This window comes from Panthera pardus, unplaced genomic scaffold (assembly GCF_024362965.1).
Source record: "Panthera pardus isolate Hobbes unplaced genomic scaffold, ASM2436296v1 HiC_scaffold_8, whole genome shotgun sequence".
NCBI lineage: Eukaryota > Metazoa > Chordata > Mammalia > Carnivora > Felidae > Panthera > Panthera pardus.
The window spans coordinates 101,011,260-101,031,072 of record NW_026527013.1 but is presented as its reverse complement, the minus strand read 5'-3'; the positions used below and the strand labels follow the sequence as shown (position 1 = coordinate 101,031,072).

Here is a 19,813-nt window from a genome sequence, read left to right as displayed (position 1 = left end):
TTTTATGTTCTATTATCTGAATGTTCTCAGTTCTTTAATAAATAAAGGTTAAGGTAAAAAATAAAGTAACTCTTCATATTTGTCTAAATTAGGAATCTGATTTCTCAGTTGTCTGATTGAAACATTCCAAACCATCTTTCAAGCTGAAGTTAAAGTTACATATTTATTCCCAGTTCAACTTCCCTCTAGCCAGATTGCAACAATGCCTGTGATCACGCCAAAGCAATGCAGCAGGTGAGCAAAGTGATGGAAGGAGGGTCAGGGTAGAGCCAGCAGTTTTAACCGTGTGGTTTAAATATCCTCAAATTCTGAAGAATTTTTGAAAATTTTGCAAAATAATATGGCCATGCGAACACAGAACCAGAGACCCTCCCAAATCCTTGGAAGTGGCTGGTGTAAGGAAGGGGCCCTGAAACCTAAATCCAATAAATTAGCTCCTGCTAAACTTGACTGATTACAGGTAAACAGAGTAGTTAGAAGATCCAGCTTAAACCAAAGGTCCTTAATCCACCCCCAGAGGAGCTGGGGTAGTGACCACCTGTCACTCCACTCCCACATAAATATTCAATTTTAGGCTGAGTACACTTCTAGAACGTCTCATAGCAAAGTCTAATTTACATTCCTGGACTTTCCCACACTGCACAGCTCGGATCGCTTAGTCTTTGTGTTTGCCAAAACTGAAATTCATCTAAGTTGAAATCTTAATTAATCAAAAACTTCTAAGTCGTCTTCAGAAACTTCTTCGGTTGTAGTGTTACCAATCCATTGTTTCAATTGATGCATCCAGCCTCTCTCTCTCTAAAGCTATAGAAACATCAGTCCTATTTTAACCTAACAACTCTAAAAGCCTCATTTGTCCCGTATGTCCAAAGGAAATGTCTCTCATTTATTACATATGGATACATGTAAGTGGAGAGGACATGAAATAGTTGTCACAGAGTTCAATACTTGTTCATTAGTGGAAGTAATGTAACTAGCGGTACAACACAGGAAACAATAATGACACTATGTGCACACTGGTCAGCTATATCCATAAAGAAGAGCTTGTACAACATCAAACAGACCCTACAAAGTAGGAGGCTCAACTGGATTTTAACACAATTATAGCTGTTTTCAAAATTCATCTCCGATTTTTTTTAAAGTTTATTTATTTTGAGAGAGAGAGAGCATGCATGCCAGCTGAGGAGGGGCAGAGAGACAGGGAGAGAGAGAATCCCAAGCAGGCTCCACGCTGTGAGTGCAGAGCCCTATGTGGGGCTCCATCCCATGAACCATGAGATCATGACCTCAGCTGAAATCTAGAGTCAGACACTTAACAGAGTGAGACACCTAAGCGCCGCTCTTCTTCCATTTTTAACAAAGAATTCCAAGGTCTTATTGGGGGTTATTATTCTTACCAAATATTTTATTTACATTATTTATTATCTCTATTTACCCCTTTACACTTCTCAGTCCAGGAAGAAGTTTCAAACAATTATTGCTTTCACCATATTCTATAAAATCTGAAAAACAGACAGTGAAGAGCACAAACTCTGAAGCCAAAGTGACTGGGTTCAAATCCCTGCTTGGCCACTTTCTACCTGTAATTGAGCAAGTCACTTAATGTCTCTGTGCCTCGGTTATCTTATCTGTAAAATGGGGAAAAATTAATACCTATATCTCCATGGAGATACTGCGAGCATTAAATGAATTCATTTTCATAAATACTCAGGGCAGCACCTGATGCACACCTGGGCTATATACATGTTTGTTAAATATAAGAAAAATAGGCATCCATGTGTAGTATGAAATAGAGAGTGATCAGAGGAGATTAAATCAGAAGAGTCATACTAATTTGAGTGGAGTTTTACTATCTTCCATCATGTTACAAATCGCAAACTGCCAAAAGACAGCTAATTCAAATTTAAAAGCACAAACATTTCTGAGCCAAATAAATTACATATTATCAATACCTTTTCTGTCTCTGAACACAAGGTAGTCAAACATGGACAAGCAGCTTGGCTCAGTGAGGTCCAATGTATGCAAAATGGCCTCCAGCTGGGAAACTTTAGACATGTCTTTTCATTTCTTGCAACTTCAGTTTCCATATTCGGTCAAATGGGTGTAATACCATCTGAACTTGAGATGTTTGCTTCAATTACTTCACATGAAACACATAAAGAGTTGTTATGTGGCCTGGTGTATCTACCAGATGCTCAATAACTAGTAATCATTATGGTTGTACTTGACCGTTATCATTCTATTGTGTTAATATTCCTCTCCATATATCAAACTATATATTCAAGATCAGTGCCCTCACCATTCTAGCCGGAAAATACAGGAAAATCTATCTTTCCCATTCACTTTTGTTAAGACTGTCAAACATAATCAATGTCTGACCTCGTCCTGGACTAAGATTGAATAACTCTGGTGAAAGAGATCCTTCATGGATATTTATGAATGCAAATGAGACACATAAGGTCCTTTCATTAGTATTTAATGTTATTAAAGTTTTAACAGAACTTAAATATCACAGAAAAGAGTAATTAAATCTTAGATGTTTTCTGCACAACAGTTTCAGTTTATGTGACCTTTTGTGACAACTTTCAAAAATCTTTATAGTTTATGAATCTTTTCATTGTATCTGCATATTAGATCACAGCAAATATCAATGCCTGGTTTCATTTTAGAAAAATATGAAACTAAGATTTATGACCTGCCCTCCTAAACATACCAAGAAGGGAATTCACATAATTTCTCACTATTTCTAGAGGAAGCCTTTGACACCAGTACTGAGAACGCTATAAAATTAAATATTAGAGGCTCAAATTGCTAAATATTCTATAAGCTATGAAAAAAATACTTACCCACTCCCATTCCTGGAAAATGCATTAACTAATGTCCCTCAAATATTTTTCCTTGGATTAGGTGGAAACAGTTCAAACCCCAAGAAGACACATAGCTTTAACTTGGAATGTTGGCTGTTAAGAGTGTGCATTGCTGGAAAGTAATTAAACCACCTTGTATCCTCACTTAAGAGAGATTATAAAAACCCAGAAAAGAGTCCTTCAAGGAAAAAATGTTAAAACTGTTTAAGTTAATTTAGCACATTAAATTTCATGGTATATACTATGGAATTGTTACAGCATTCATTTTAACTTAAAAAAATAACTGATAATATTTGCCTTGGAATCTCATACAATTTTTCTTCACATCTATTGTAAAATACCAACACCAAGTATGGAAAGGCTACAGGCTAGAACTTTTAAAAGCACTAACAAGGGAGAAATTTTGGAAAAAAAAAAAAAAAGGAAAAAATCCAAACAGCAAATACAGAAATCAGTGCAATCACATCGATTTAAGCAAAGTCCAGAGTATAAGAAAATCTTGTGTGATGGGAGATCTGTAGCACAGCAATAAAAGGGGATGCATAGAGGTATTAGGAATCTGGGAACCTTGGTGGTTTCTAGACTTATTGATAACCATGACTGGTTCTAGAATGACAGAGCTAATCCCAAAGTATTATTGTGAAAAATATTCTTTTTCCCCAAAGTTTTCTAAAAATAGAAAACATATTAAAATGTACTATTATTCTCAAAAGAAAACATGATATATAGCATTTAAACAGGTATAAAAAGGCAATAGCTATTACATAAAATTTGGTAAATGTTTGAATCAGCATTATTATATTATCAATGCCCCACCACAGCACAATGTGGATTACTTTACTGTAAATGTAAGTCCAAGGCAAAAATAAAGCTCACCTTAACAGCTCCCATAAAAATAAAAAAATTAAAAAATGAAAATTCTAGGGGCACCTGGTTGGCTCAATCAAGCCAGGTCTTGATTGTGGCTCAGGTCATGATCTCACGATTCATGGGATGGAGCCCCATGTTGGGCTCTGGGCTAACCACACAGAGCCTCCTTGGGATTCTCTCTCTCCCTCTCTCTCTCTCCCCGTTTCCTGCTTGTGTGCACATGTATTCTCTCTCTCTCTCTCTCTCTCTCTCTCAAAGAAATAAACATTTAACAAATTCTGCCAGCTCTAACAAGATTGATTGATTCATTTATATTCCAATTCCAGGATTGGTCATTTGTTTTATAGCAGCAATTTCAAATTATCATTGTTCCATAATAGTTTTATAAGTATTTATTTATGAATTGGTACTGAATTATACTATGTTCTAATCGATGGAACAGAATTTGGTTTCAGGAATTATTATATCATGTAACTTTATTACATAAATATACGACCAATAATAAAATATTTGTATATAAAAGATAACATATAATGAATACAATACAACATATGCTTTAAACATATGCTTTGTTAGGTGATTACATTTTGTTTTCCTATTTTTCGGCCCAGAAACAGCATATTCTCTGATAACTTAATGGTTTATATTTAATTACTATACTTTCTTCCAAGAACACAAGCAAACTCTCTCTTCCTTTTAGGAAAATTATCTGTTAAATTGAAAATAATGAAGGCCAGATTTTCAGTTACATAGAGAAATAGGGTAATTTGACAAACAACAATGAAGAGTACCCATTTCCAGAAATCTTGACCTAGTGGGCTCAGTCATAGAGGTCAAAGACCCAAAACATCCATCTCTGCTTTTGAGTTACTACAATGGCAGCAGCCCATCTGGCAGTTTTGACTGGTTCAAAGGTTTATTATTTCTTGGCAAAAATATATTACATAACTGTGAAGTATCACAATAACCTAAGATTTCAAGCTTTCTTGTTTTTTTCTTTTTAAGGATTTTTTTTTAATTTTTTTTTTTTGACGTTTATTTATTTTTGAGACAGAGAGAGACAGAGCATGAACGGGGGAGGGGCAGAGAGAGAGGGAGACACAGAATCGGAAACAGGCTCCAGGCTCTGAGCCATCAGCCCAGAGCCTGACGCGGGGCTCGAACTCACGGACTGCGAGATCGTGACCTGAGCTGAAGTCGGACGCTCAACCGACTGAGCCACCCAGGCGCCCCATTAAGGATTTTATTTTTAAGTAATCTCTACACCCAATGAGAGGCTCAAACTCACAAACCCAAGCTCAAGAGCCACGTGCTCTACCGACTGAGCCAGCCAGGCACCCCTAAGAGTTGGAGCTTTGTGGGTAGCACTGTAGAGTGGTGGAGAGAAAACCATCCTCCGCTACCCTGTGGCCCCTACCAAGTCACTTGGTGTGTTTCAACCTCAGCTTCCCACATCCCTAAACCAGTAGAGAAGTGTTTGTCTTGCCTTATTCCAAGGATTTCTCAAAGAATCAAAATTAAGTAGCATGTATAAAACACTCTGTAAGACACAAAGTGTTCAAATGGAGTGGTATTAATAATTACAGCCAACAGCATACACAATGCACACAGGAGCATTATCTATAATCGGGGTTCTATCTAAGACTAGGCTCTTGGGTTTAGAATTAAATGGATTGGGGGCGCACCTGGGTGGGCCTCAGTCCATTTAACCATCCGACTTTGGGAGGTCATGATCTCAAAGCTTGTAGGGTTCAGAGCCCCCACATCAGACTACTGCTGTCAGCACAGAGACCGCTTCAGATCTTCTGTCTCCCTCCCTCTCTGCTCCTTCCCCTCTCATGCTCTCTCAAAAATAAGTAAACATTAAAAAAATAATAATTTAAAATTTATAAAGCAAAAAGCTGAGTGAACCTTCTAAAAAGTAACTTTGAAAAAGTACCAATACTTCTGAGCAAAACAAGGCTAGAGTTGTCCCCTGCCCTAGGACAGACATCAAAATATCTCTACATAGCATGGTCTATTCTCCTCTGGTCACTCCAAAACAGTAAGATTTATGAACCCCTTCCATCTCTATTATTTAGAGAAAAGTCCTCCTAAGCCTAATGGCTAATGAAGGCTTCTCATTACTCATTTTTCACCATGCACTTGAAGGCCACTTTGCCTACTTAACAAACCGACATCATTTCTAATTAGATACATTGAAGTATCTAAAATAAACACTGCAACAACTTTCAGTAACAACTATACAACACCATTTTTAAAAAGAAATAGGAATGTTTAAAAAATTCGTCTAACCCTTTAGGGCCTTCATACCTGAAGATAGCCATAAAAGGGGAGATCATTTGTGTAAACTGTACCAAAATAATGAGACATTTCCAAGTTTGTGTTTGAAGTTCCTTAAACAAGGTGGCCTTTTTAGTGAGTTGAGATAAAGGTTTAAACCATTTTAGGGACAGAGCATTTGGCTGGCATCCTGCCACTTTCTACACCAGATAATTTCGGTTGCTGCTGTTTGTCTCATATGTTTTTTATTCTCCCTCTAGGGAAGTCAAAGCCTTTTCACTTGCAGGCAAATTTTACTGTAGCTCTGGTAACTACTTTACAAGGTGATAAGCATTCACAAGAGGCTTTTATTAGGCCGGTAGCTAAAGGAAAAACTACATGCACATATTTAGACAACATGTGTGAAATGGAAAACTTTAAACATATGAGAGTTCTATGTCAGCCTACTAAAAGTGCATATCCCATGAAAAATATGGGGGTTTAAGGAACGGACATGCTCAACAGGCTAAACAATATCTAAATTTGTATATTTTCATTTCCATTAACTCAACATAATAGCTTTTTAATGAAGTATATCAAGTCAGCGTCTGCTAACCCACTGCTATCTGATTTTTCCCAGATTTTGTTTTCCTTTATCACTTTTCCAAATGATTTTGCAAAACTAGAACAGAATCCCTTGGTTTTACCATGTTTCTTCCATTCAGCCCCATGGGTAGCGTCCCAAAGAAATCAATGGTCTGAACTGGAATATGTGCAAGCTATGAGGACAACCAAACATTCATATAGGAGGCTATTAGTTAAGACACATTTAAGGTTCAAAAGCACACTGAGGAAAGAAAAGATCATCAGTTATCAGAAAGATGCCTGTCATGAGGTATCTTAAGATAGGCCTTGGAAATCAGATAAGACTTGAGTAAATGGGGAGAAGAAACCACCTAGTCAATGACAAAAATAATGACCCAACGTGATGAGCTTCCAGGGCCCAGGGCTCTGATGAGGGGCAGTGGAAAACATGGCGCAACAGACCATTTGTTGGAAATCACTGTACTAGGTTAGTTTTTACACACCACGAAGTAACATATACTCAATGATATTCAAGCTGATCTCCTTCAGCTACTTGCAAGTTTCTATCATTAATCTAGTCAAATAAACTCTCCCTGGTTTGTAAACATAGAGTGATTTTCCTGACAACGTAACTTTTTGTGACCTTTTCGCTAGATGGTAAGCTTACAGAGAGTGAGTTCCATCTCCTACTCCCAGAACTTGGTCCCAGTGTCCAGCACAGTAGCAAGTACCAAAATAAATGCCTCCCAAATGCTACAGCACAGAACACAGGACTTTGCTGGCCCAGAGAAATGACATTAGGAATAGGAGAGAAGAAACCATCAAATCTCAAAAAAGACAACCTACAGAATAGGAAAAAAAAATTCTAAGTCAGATTTGGTAAGAGACCTGTATCTAGAATATATAAAGAACTTCTGCAACTTAGTAATTGAAAAACAAATACTCAACTTAAAAAATGAGCAGGGGCGCCTGGGTGACAGAGTCAGTTAAGTGCCCAACTTCGGCTCAGGTCATGAGCCTACTGATTTGTGGGATCCTGCTTCAGATTCTCTGTCTCCCTCTCTCTGTGCTCCTCCGCCCGCGCGTGCGCACACACACACACACACACACACACACACACACACAAAATAAACACTAAAAAAAATTTTAAAAACGAGCAAAAGATCTGAATAGACTTTTGTTCAATAGACATATCAATGGCCAATAAGCACATGAAAAGATGCTCATCATTAAGCCACCAGGTAAATGTAAATCAAAACCACTGTGGGTATCACTTCACAACCACTAGGATGACTATCATCAAAAAGTAGCGATTAGTACTGGCTAGGATGTGGAGAAACTGGAATCCCCACACACTTTACTAGGATAGCAAAATGGGCCACTCGCTTTGCAAAAACAGGCTGGAAATTCCTCAAATGGTTAAACATAAAATTACCATTTGATTTAGCAATTCCACTCCTATGCATGAACCACGAGAAATGAAAACATGCCTACACAAAACCTGTATGCAAATTTCATAGCAGCACCATTCTTAATGTCCAAAAAGTAGAAACAACCGAAATGTCCATCAACTAAGGAACAAATAAAATGTGGTGGAGCCACACAATGAAATAGTATTCAGCAATAAACAAGAATGGAGTGCTGACACATGTTCCAACGTGGAGGAGCCCTGAAAATACACAACTCAAAGAAGCCAGTCACAAAAAATCAGATATTCTATCATTTCATTAATATGAAATGTCTAGAATAGGCAAACCCATTCAGATAGAAACCTGTGGAGAAATGAAGCTTAACTGCTAAAGGGTAGAGTTTCTTTGGGGATGATGAAAATGTTCTAGAGTTGACTGTGGGGATGGCTGCACACCTCTTTGATTGTATGAAAAGCCACTGAATTGTACACTTTAAGTTATTGTCATGGTATATGAATTATATCTTAATAAAGATTTCATTTTTAAAAATACAGTTTGTTTCGAATGATGAGAAATTTTGGAAATAGATAGTGGTGATGATACCACATTATTGTAAATGTCGTTAGTATCACTAAAATGGTTAAAGTGGAAAACTTTATGTTATATATATTTTACCACAATAAAAGAACTTTTTGTCAACAGTGCAAAACAGAAAAACCCAACTTAATTATTAGTAAAGTACTTCTCTAGTACATTCATGTTATTCAAAGTAGGAAAATCCCAAATCTACAAGATTTTATAAGCCCATACATGTACAGAGGAAAAATATTAACATGATCTTGGAAAATTTATTCAAATAAACCAATCAGTGTAACAAGAAAAAAATCTATAAAGGACATCAAAAATCAATTATTACTGAACATTCTGTTTTCAATTTTATATATACTTTGTATTTGTGGTTCTTTAACCTGCCTTAATGCTGTTTTTCACAGATGATGTTTCTTAACTGCTTTGCTATATCCTATTGTGAGAAAATTAAGCAACTGTTGTAATTCAAGTTTTAACAAATAGCATGTCTACTATCCTTTGCCAATTATGCTGTGGTGGAATCTGTGTAACATTTCACACCACATTTTTTCTCTTGCTTTGATTTTAGATCAACTTATTTCTAAGAATGTGAATTTGTATACATTTCATTTTGACTCACCAGACTAGATCTGATTATGTTGCTTCTGGACCAATTCTAGACAGATACTTAAACAGAAATGCACACTGATGTGAAAAACTAAAAATAACATTTAAAAATATAGCGCCTCTTTCAGGTTTCAACAGGAATGTAAATGTACATATACACATACAGACCAAGCAAAAACAACCTACTCCATAACCTATGTGCTTTACCATAAATATTTCTCTGCAAGTCTTCCCTAATATACTGAGAATTATTATTTAACATGATTATACTTGCATGTTTATCACTTTGATGGGCTTAGTATACAGCAAGTCTACTGTAACAGAGACAGGAATATTCCATCAGAGTGCCATTTTAGACCAAATAAAGCATTAACATCAGAAGTCAGAAAAATTTAAATGTCAAATACTAACTTTCTCATCCATCAAGATTCTTTTAAATGAATGAACACAGAATTTCAAATCTTTGATTATTCGTATATATTTTTTTTTCTGACTGACAATCTTGAAAATCACTTTATCTGAAAATTTTGGTTGTATTAAGTTCATGAATTAAAAGAATTAATCCTTCTAAGAAGCTGTGACTTGGAAGAGGCACCTTGAGGAACAGAGCAACAAATACAGGCATAAATTATGTCTTAACGAATTATGATCATGTAGACACTATGGTGTCTGGTGAAATCTCAGTTTCTGTGATGAAAAAGAACTGTAATCTTTTTAAATTCGAGAAATAATTACTGACAAACATAAATGCAAGGGCTAGGAGACACCAGAAACTATATTTTTTATAAAATCCTTTAAAAACCAGTACATTTATGAAGTGCACGCTTTGTTAAAGATATTTTCTTCAGCATTTTACACACTTAGCTTTATTAAGTAAACCCTCACAAAAATTTTGTGAGGTAGGTATTCATTATGAATAGGCATTTCACACATGAGAAAACGGAGGATGAGGAGATTAAGTAGCCTGTGCAAATCTGCAGGAGTAAGAATTAGAGCTGGGATTGAAGCCAAGTCCATGGTCTTTCCATTAGAACATTCTTCCTTCCGGCAGCAAACAGCCTATCATTTAGCAAGATAATTCAGTAGCATCAGCTACTGCAACTACAAAAGGGCTCAGGGAATACCAGACACATTCCTGAGTCTGATTGGTTCAGCTATATTACCCAGATAAGAAGGAGCAATTGAACACGTATGCATGGCAATCCCTACTTACTTTGCCAAGTTTTGGCACACGAGAACGAACAAGGAAAGAACCAAAACTAAATTCAACATTAACATTTATGTATCTTAAAGCTCTATGAACCCAACCAGCAGAGACAAGTTAATGATAATACATGGAACACAGGACGCAGGTTTTATAAAAATCTTGTCTACTTGCATTCTGCATGTTGTATATTCCCCACTCTGTATTTTGGACAGGTGTTTGAACACGTCTTTGGTAACTGTACATTCAGAAAAAGTAGTCTAAAATAGAGTCCACCCAAGATCATCTCATTGGTTAACTTCATTTTTAGTTACACTGTGGTTTGTTTTTTGGATACCAATAAATAAAAAGGCATTTTCTAGGAAAAACATACATGCACATAAATTATAAGACTTACTACAATTCTACAAATTTATACACAAGGATGGGCCTAATTCTTACCAAAGCACTTCCACCCTGGCTTTCATAACCCATTCTCTTTAATATTCCTCTTGATTCCAGCTGTTCTTTCTCAGCCCCTTGTGAGTTTTTTCCTACACTACTCAAGCTCTAAGTTTTAGAGTTCCCCAGCTCTCTTTCTCAACATGCCTTCCTTATGTAATCACATCCATTCACAGAGATGTAAATCCTGAAATTTACACTAGAAGCCCAAACCTCTGCTATAAACCTCCATTACTACATAAAAGTTACTTTGTCTAAAAACTGAACTCTTGATCTTCCCCCCCACCCCCAAACCTTCTCCTTCTCTGGACTTCGGTAACCTCTACACTGCGGCTCATGAGAGCAGACATGGAGATTCGTTCTAGGGTACCTCCTTGTCCCCAAATTTAATCCATCACCAAGTCCCCAAATACATACGCAACACATCCATTTTTCTCCATTTCTATGGTCACCATCCTAGTCCAAGTTATCACCATCTCTCGCCTAGACTATTTATTATTGATTTAGGCCACTTCCTATCCATTCTCTTCAACAACAACGAGTGAGGTCTTCAAGTTAAAACAAACAAACAGGGGTGCCTGGGTGGCTCAGTCAGTTAAGCATTCGACTCTGATCTCATGGTTCGTGGGTTTGAGCCCGGCATCGGGTTCTGTACTGACAGATCGGAGCCTGGAGCCCGTTTCAGATTCTGTCTCCCTTTCTCTCTGCCCCTCCCTGGCTCGCATTCTGTCTCTCTCTCTCTCTCAAAAGTAAATAAACATTAAAAAAAAGAAACAAAACAAAACAGATACCATTACTCCTCTGCTTAAAAACCTTTCAATAATATCCCCTTGTACTTTAGAACAAAATTCAAACTACCAAGCCTTGTATACTGTGACCTGTCTCTTCTCCATCTTCATTCCGTGTTCTTTGCTTCCCTCTCCATACTTCAGTGTTACTGGTCTTCTTTCAGTTCTTTCAGGAAGTCAGAATCCCCACTGCCTCTGGGCTTTTGCACATGCTGGTTCCTCTACTACCACCTAGGTCTATCCATGTTGTTGCAAATGGATATATATATATATATATATATATATATATACACACACACACACACACACACACACACACACACACACACACACATATATATACATGGGTGTGTGTGTGTGTGTGTGTGTTAAATGCCTGGCTCTTCTACCAGGCTATGAAACTATAAAATTCATGATGACAGGGACTATATCTTGATACTCCCAAAATAACGAACACTTTGCAAAGTATCTGACATCTAATGGGTGCTTTATAAATATTTCCTGAGTTACTGGTGAAGAGTTCCCTTCTCTACCAACACCCCATTCCCAGGCCCTGAAAGCAACCATTGTAACAATTTCTTTTTTATCTTCCCAGGTATGGAAACATGTTTAAAAGGGAAAGCATTCACAATAGCCAAGATATGGAAGCAAGCCATGTGTCCACTGACAGATGAATGGATAAAGAAGATATGAGATACACACACACACACACACACACACACACATACACACACAATAGAACATTACTCAGCCATAAAAAAGAATGAAGTCTTGCCATTTGCAACAACATGGATAGACCTAGGTGGTAGTATGCTAAGTGAATTAAGTCTGAGAAAGACCAATGCCATGTGATTTCACTTACATGCGGAATCCAAAAAACAAAACAAACAAAACAGACTCTAACATAGAGAAAAAAACCTGGACGTCACCAGAGGGGAGGTTGGAAGGAGGATAGGTGAAACAGGTAAAGGGGATTAAGAGGTACAAACTTCCAGTTATAAAGTAAATAGGCCATGGAGATGAATAGTACAGCACAGGGAATATAGTCAATAACACTGTAATAAAATTGTATGGTTAGCAGATGGTGAACTACATTTAGTGTGGTGAGCACCGAGTAATGTACAGAATTGTCAGATCACTGTGTTGTACATCTCAAAGTAATGTAATATTGTATGTCAACTATGTTTTAGCAATTTAAAGAGGGGAAAGAGCTCAAACATAAACCTATTTTAGTATGTTTTCCTAGTACAAATGTTCACATTGCATTTAAATCTAATAAAAATTTTTAGAAAGATAATTAAATAGTGCTAGAGCCTAGATAATTAAAATGTAGTAAAAACACCTGTTGACTATAAAAAGGAACTGTTACACAGAAAGAGGCCATTACCATGTGAATCGTCAACATGTCAACAAACCTCTGCTGAGCATCTATTATGTACTAGGCTCTATGCTACACAAGACAGGTGGCTCACGTCAGTAACTAATTAACCAACAACTTTATCACTATGGTAAGTTTTAAGAGTCAGTTGGTAAGAAAGCTTTTTCCAAAGAATTCTAATTACAAAGTGGTTAGTTTCATTACATCAAAAAAATTAAATATTTTAGTTAGCAGTAGAAAAATCACTTTGTTATTTTTTTAAGTTTAACTTTTTTTTTTTTTTAAGAGAGGGAGAGAGAGAAAGAGCATGAGCATGAGCAGGGGAGAGGCAGAGAGAGAGGAAGACACAGAATCGGAATCAGGCTCCAGGCTCCTGTCAGCACAGAGCCCAACCCGAGGCTCAAACCCACGAACCCCAAAATCATGACCTGATCCTAAGTCAGACGCTTAACTGACTGATCCACCCACTTTATTTTGTCAGTTTATAAATGTATTGGATTTTTAGTCCGTTGATTTAAAAGTCCCATATTTGAGGAAAAAGAAATACAGGTTGTGCTCGGTCCTTATCATATTAATTGTAGTTAACTGAAAAGTTCACAGTTCTTTCTCAGCAAGCCGGTGGTGTCATGTGTATTCAAGTTAATGTTGGCTTAATAAGCGGGGAGAATCTCAGCTTTCATTGTAATTGTTTTCATTCACTGTATTAAAAATTGTTTTAAAAAAACTACTTCTTTATTTTTTTTTCCTTGCACTTAAAAGGATTCAAACTTCTAATAAGTTAAACACCTGGGGAAACTTCATTAAGCACTATTCCCTGAAATTATTGCTTCACCATGCAAAATGGGGGCTTTATAACCTGAAGAAGTTAATGTAACGTGCACTACTGCTCAGGGATTCACAGTGGCAGTGGGAGACGCTGCCATGCTATTAACTTAATTAATGTTTCCATCAAATGAATGGAGTGCAGGAAAAAAAAAAAGCATGCCTAAAAATCAGGGTTTAACAAGGATTTAGAGAAACAGTGAATTCCTGATTTCAGTATTCAGCTGAGGAAGACTTTAAATTTATTTCTGCTTGCAAACTGTCTTTAATTCTCATAGCTACATGTCAAGACATAAACGGACTCTGGATGAAGTCCAGAGAAACGGAAACGATTACAAAATCTATTGATTGCTATAGGTAGTAAGCTATAAAAAGGGTTATGAAGCTTCAGAATGGGAAGAGTAATACAAAAGGCAGATTATAAGAGTGGACAGTGTTATGAACGGTTACACAAGGAATGTCCTACTTGAATTTGCTCACCAAATTTCAAAATTCTTCAGATTTCTACACCAAAGCCAATCCCAACTTAAAATCTGAAACAATTTAGGTCAAATAAAGTATTACCTTAAGCTGTGAAGAGAAAACATCAATCTTATACGAACTGGTGTAAAGCTAAATTTACAACAGTTTGAAGGAGGATTAACAGGACACTTTTAGTTGATATGTGACACACAGGGTAGTCGTGAATTCTCACACAACATCTTTCAGGTGGATGTAAAAAATATACAGGTTTGGATGAAATAACGGAACTCTTTTGCTTCGTATTAAAATTTGCTACCGACCAGTTTTCAAATGAAAGTTTTAGCCTGCTGTTCAGAATTTCAAATATGCCTCATGCCTTGAAAGTAGTAGTGATTCCAGGGTTTCAAGAACTTTTAAAAATTATGCTCCTATTAGAGGGAAATAAAGGGGGCTCACCACATAGTAATTAGATACTTAGCAGTCTTAACTTGTTTAAGCTGCCTTCCTATTTTCCCCATTGACACAGGAACTGCAAAGCTTTACTCAGATTTCTCTACAGGCAAGCCCTGGCTAACCTTCCTGTGCTCCCCTTGGTACAAAGACGTACAATCTGAACATCTTTATAGGTTTCTTGAACCAATCAATGACAAGTGGGGTCATTTCTTCTACTGTTCATGAATTCATCATCTTTCCAAAGTGGCAACTGGAAAATCCTATAATTTCTCAGAAGATCAGGAAATACCTTGATTAGTATAAACTTATGTTTATATTTTTTATGTATAATTTTTATGTATATATTTCAAGAAATACCAACTGCTTTTGACTCTAATATAAATATCCCAAGTTTCTGAAGGTTTTGCTCAACCTGCTGCGTCATTAGAAACACCAGTCAGCTTCCTTGAGAAAAATGGATCTTGAAGAATCCATTTAGCTTTGATAGCTTTGATATTTCTGACCGTTTTTAGACAGCAAAGATACTGAGGTTAAACCTTACTACACAAGAGTAAATAATCATTTCAAAGAAACACTGGCTGAGCTACTGACGCTTGCTGCAAAGAACTGTTTTAGTTTGTTGAGCACAACATGGAAAGGGCAGATGTTAGGAATGGGGAGAAATGCCAGATCTCACCTGACGTTACAGCAACTTACTGCGAATATGGTGAATTTCACAGAGGCGAAGCAAAATAATGACAGTGAGACAGAGACTAACTGCTCGGTGAGACCTCGAATGCCTGCTGATACAGTTCATTACTAAGTATGTGTATGGTCTCATCTGCGCTCTGTCAAATTAAAAAGTTGTTAATTTCACAAACTAGGCTAAGCTCTTAGTTAAAAATACATAGCCTAAGCTACTTAAGGTATACTTTTGTAATAATTAACCAACATCTGAAAGACTTCATTTTAAAAGTTTGTAACTCATTCAGATATTAGGCCTGAATAATGGGGCCGAGAAGTAAAACTAGTTTCTTACCCTTTCTCCTAAAATTTCTGCCAGCTCGCTAAGGAATTCGAACAACAGGATTCCATTCCGTAGCCCGTCTCTCCTTTTTATTTCCTTTTCCCATTCTCTGTCTCACCTGGGAACTCTAGCTCACCTGTGAACATTGACCTTGAAACTCAGGCTACCAGCTAATTCTAAATGCAGCTGTGTCAAGGCAACTGAACATGGCAGGTGTAAAAAAAAACCAAAAAACAAAAAACAAAATGAAACACTGGCACTGTACTGTCCAGGGCAAAGACAGTGCCACTTTTGAGCATCAGCAGCATTCCACAGAGGAGGAAGGCTGGGGCTTCTGGCCTATAAAAACACAAAAGCAGAAGAAGCACATAAAGAAATGCCTACATGTGTTGTTAAGTAGCCACAGCCCTGAGAGCTCAAAAAAGGAGCAAATTATTGGTAAAGCTAAAGCAAGAAAATGTTCTTAATGCATAGCATTTGTCACATAACCATAAACCATAGTATATTTGGTTAGAAGGACATATAAAGTTCATTTATATCCAGTGCTTAATGGAAGTTTTTTTTTACATTCATATTATTTCGTAATGCTTTAATATTGAGGCAATGACCTAGTGTCAACTGACCTTGAACAATAGTCCATTAAATGTCACCAGATCCTGCCTGAACCAGTGGTTAGCATCAAATACTACCCTAAGGTATCCAACTCAAATAGAGATGATTTAAATTTTATGACTTGACGAATACAGCAGTGATTTATTTTCTGGCACCATGGGCACAGGGAGAACAAGCTTCTGTTTTGTTTGTTTCATTTTCAAGTTCAGCGAGTCAGATCCCATACTGGAAAAATTTCATAAAGTATAGTAAATCCTTCCAATGCCTACTCTATGTCTTGGTCATATGCTGAACATCTTTAAGAAAGTGCACTAATTCTTTTAATAGCTAACTATTGTTTAATATTCTGTAGACACTTCTATCAATTCAAAATAATTATAATCCTATACATATCAAAATGACATTTTTCTATTAGTTTGGCTTTCTATTAGTTTGGATTTTAGAATCCATGTTTTCAATTGATAACGTGAAAAATTGGATTATGTTGTTGCTTGGTTTAAGGTGATTAGTAAGACAACGTTTTAATAACACTGTATCTTCCATTACATAATAATGGCTAATGTTTACTTTGGACTTAGTGTATACACATGCTGGGCTAAGCCTTTGGTATACATCATCTCATCTAATCTATAACAATCTGATAAATTAGGCATTATTATTCTGTTTTAAACATGGGGAAACTGAGGCAAAAAGATAGTAAGTGTCCTGCCCAAAGACCAATAGCTAATTAATGTTAGATATACCATATTTGAACTCTGGTCTAATGAACTTCAGAAGCCAAGCCCCCGGACAGTAGGGTAGACGGTCTCTCACTGGGATCTCCTACTGTAATTCAATACAGATAACATGCAGGAAATGATATGGTCCAATAAGCCATGAGAATTACTCAGGCTAGCTTCCTACCAATGATGAAGGACCACTCAGTAAGGAAAACCTAAATTAAATCTCAGGATGAGTTCTGTAAGTCAAATATATAGACGCTTATTGAGAACATGCAAAAGAGAGGAGAGGCAAAGAAAGAAACACACTTCAAGAAAAAGAAAATACTCAGGATTAGCTCAAAAGAAATGAATACACCAACTTTATATTATGGTGCTTCTACATTTTATCATAAAACCTGGGTACTATAAAATTATGCAACCTTCCCACATTAGACACTCTTTCTTATATTACTACACATAAAAAGACAATATGCCAAGCTTCAAGGAGACCAGTTTAGCAAAAATGTGCAGATAAACAAAGCAAAAACAATCATTTTCTGTTAGATGAAAGTGTAAGGGTCACTAAAACTGTGTAAATCTCAGCATATACATCAAAATAATGGTACAACCATTGATGTGTCATCAGAACGAATAAAACTGTCATAGGTTAAATAAATCAAGTAATACTGAGTGTTTCCTACTAATTTTGCTTTTTACTTCTACTGTGGCGGTAGTCCTTCTTGAGGCTTTTGATCCTCCAACATGACCTAGATGATCTGCTCTGGAGATTAAATAATGGACCATACAAAACCCAAACTTAAGAACTGGAGACAGGCTTAGGCAGAAACCTCGGCTTTCTGCTGGTCAGAAGGAGAAACTGCTGTTGAGTGAGCACCCATTCTGTGCCCTACGGTGGGCTGCACAGTTCACATCAATTATCAGATATAAACATCACGGCAGCCCTACTGAGACCATGTCATCATCCTCCTTTCAAAACTGAGGAAACTGAAGCCCAGAGAGGTTAATTAACTCACCAAAGTCCCAGCCGGCAAGTAGCAGAGCAGAGATTCAGACCCAGATGTCTGATTCAGTAGACAATGAGTTTCTCCTAAATTAATATGTAAAAATTATACATTTTTGTGAGCTTAACTCCTTTTTCTCCAGAAGACACCAGGACTCTCAAAATGTAGGTTTCCAGAACCTGTGGGGCAGGGGTGCAGACCAAGCCAAGACAAGGCACACCCTCACGGAGCAAGGCAGCCATCACTTCAGGAGAAGCAGAGGGGTCTTTGGGGAAACCAGAGGCCCTGTGACCTCTGGCCACCCCAGTTGTTTTCAGTTTGTTTTCTAACACAAGGGGAGGAGAAGTGACCATCTCTTTAGGCAGCCATTGGAAGCCAGGCTCCAGCCATGCTGGATTACTTGTTAGGGGATGACACCTGCCCTCCAAATTGTGGAAAAGCTCTGAGTGACACAGTGACTCTCATCTCAACCCACTGAGGTACAAGTCTGTCATTTCTTATTTTGCCCTGTCATTTTATATGAAGACATTAAGAAATAACTTTAGGATTCAAAGAGAGAGAACTGATTCTTAAAGAATAAGACTTCTGGAAGAAACATTTATAGGAACTTGATTAGATGAAGAAAAATATGTTCTGTGAAAAAAAAAAACACAAATAAATAAGGGTTCTGTGCACATCAGAAGGCCTGCATGGATAAGATCATCTGAAGAGCACATTAGAACAAAATGAATAAAGACAACTAAACCTGAAAGTATTGAGTGAACAGATGCAATCTAAATAAACAGAACTCTTCCAGATAAAGACAGAAGTAGAAACTCACAGGCAAAGAGGCACATACATCTACCTTCATCAAACTGGAGAGGTGGAAAAATGGAGCTGTACCTGAAGACCAATGGTTGAGCACAAGTGCTGGGACTCAGGAGGAAGAAATGCAGTGATCTCAAAATTGAACTACAAAAATCTAAAACACTAAAAAAAGGGATCATTCTCAGGAAGACGGTCTGACTAGCAGGCATCTCCAAAGACTATGCTTCTCAAGTCATACTATGCAACATTCGTACTGGGAACCAAGGAGAGAAATGACTAATTTATATCAGTGACTTAAGTGCAGCCTGTACTAATAACACTGAAAACCCCAACTGCAATCTGGAAAGCCCAAAAGAATGCACTGAAGTCATCGGGAAGGATAACACAGAAATCCATTTGATGTATTTTACCAGAATATTCAAAAGACAATACTATCTCTCAAAAGACAATACCAAATGGCAAAGCCCTTTGTAATAAATATCACCACGTCTCCTTTATCAGGAGATAGAAACATTTTATCCGAAAAATCAATTCTCCAGTCATGGGCACACAGTGAAAGATCCATTCCTAATGGTGGCACAAGATTTCAGGAACACAACTACTACTGCAAAAATTGTATGGGAGGGAACTCGTGGGTGTTCCCAGGTCCTCCAAAACTGAGTAAGGTGACCTTTGGGGAAGCTAAAACTTTAGGATCCACATAATCAAAACTGACTTTATAGAAATTAATTCTGAAGATGAAGACGTGACATCTTTCCCAGTGTTTCTCCAAGAAATGTGTGTAACAAACTAAAAGTGGACTTGGAAAGTCCACATTCTTGTACCTTAAAAATTACCTTTAAATTATACTATTTTTCCTTCAAATCTAATACCATTATGGGTTATTTCTAGCTATAATATCTGTGCCCTCCAGAGTGCTATGCTATCAAT

At 37.1% G+C, this 19,813-nt stretch overlaps 1 protein-coding gene and 1 pseudogene across 1 annotated transcript in view; one reads left to right on the top strand and one right to left on the bottom strand.

The window, feature by feature from the left end:
• Nucleotides 1-19,813, bottom strand: part of UMAD1 (UBAP1-MVB12-associated (UMA) domain containing 1) — a 217,288-nt gene that overhangs the window by 121,518 nt on the left and 75,957 nt on the right. The gene's annotated exons all lie outside the window — the stretch shown is intronic.
• On the top strand, nucleotides 203-19,587 carry LOC109263578 (5-azacytidine-induced protein 2-like; annotated as a pseudogene).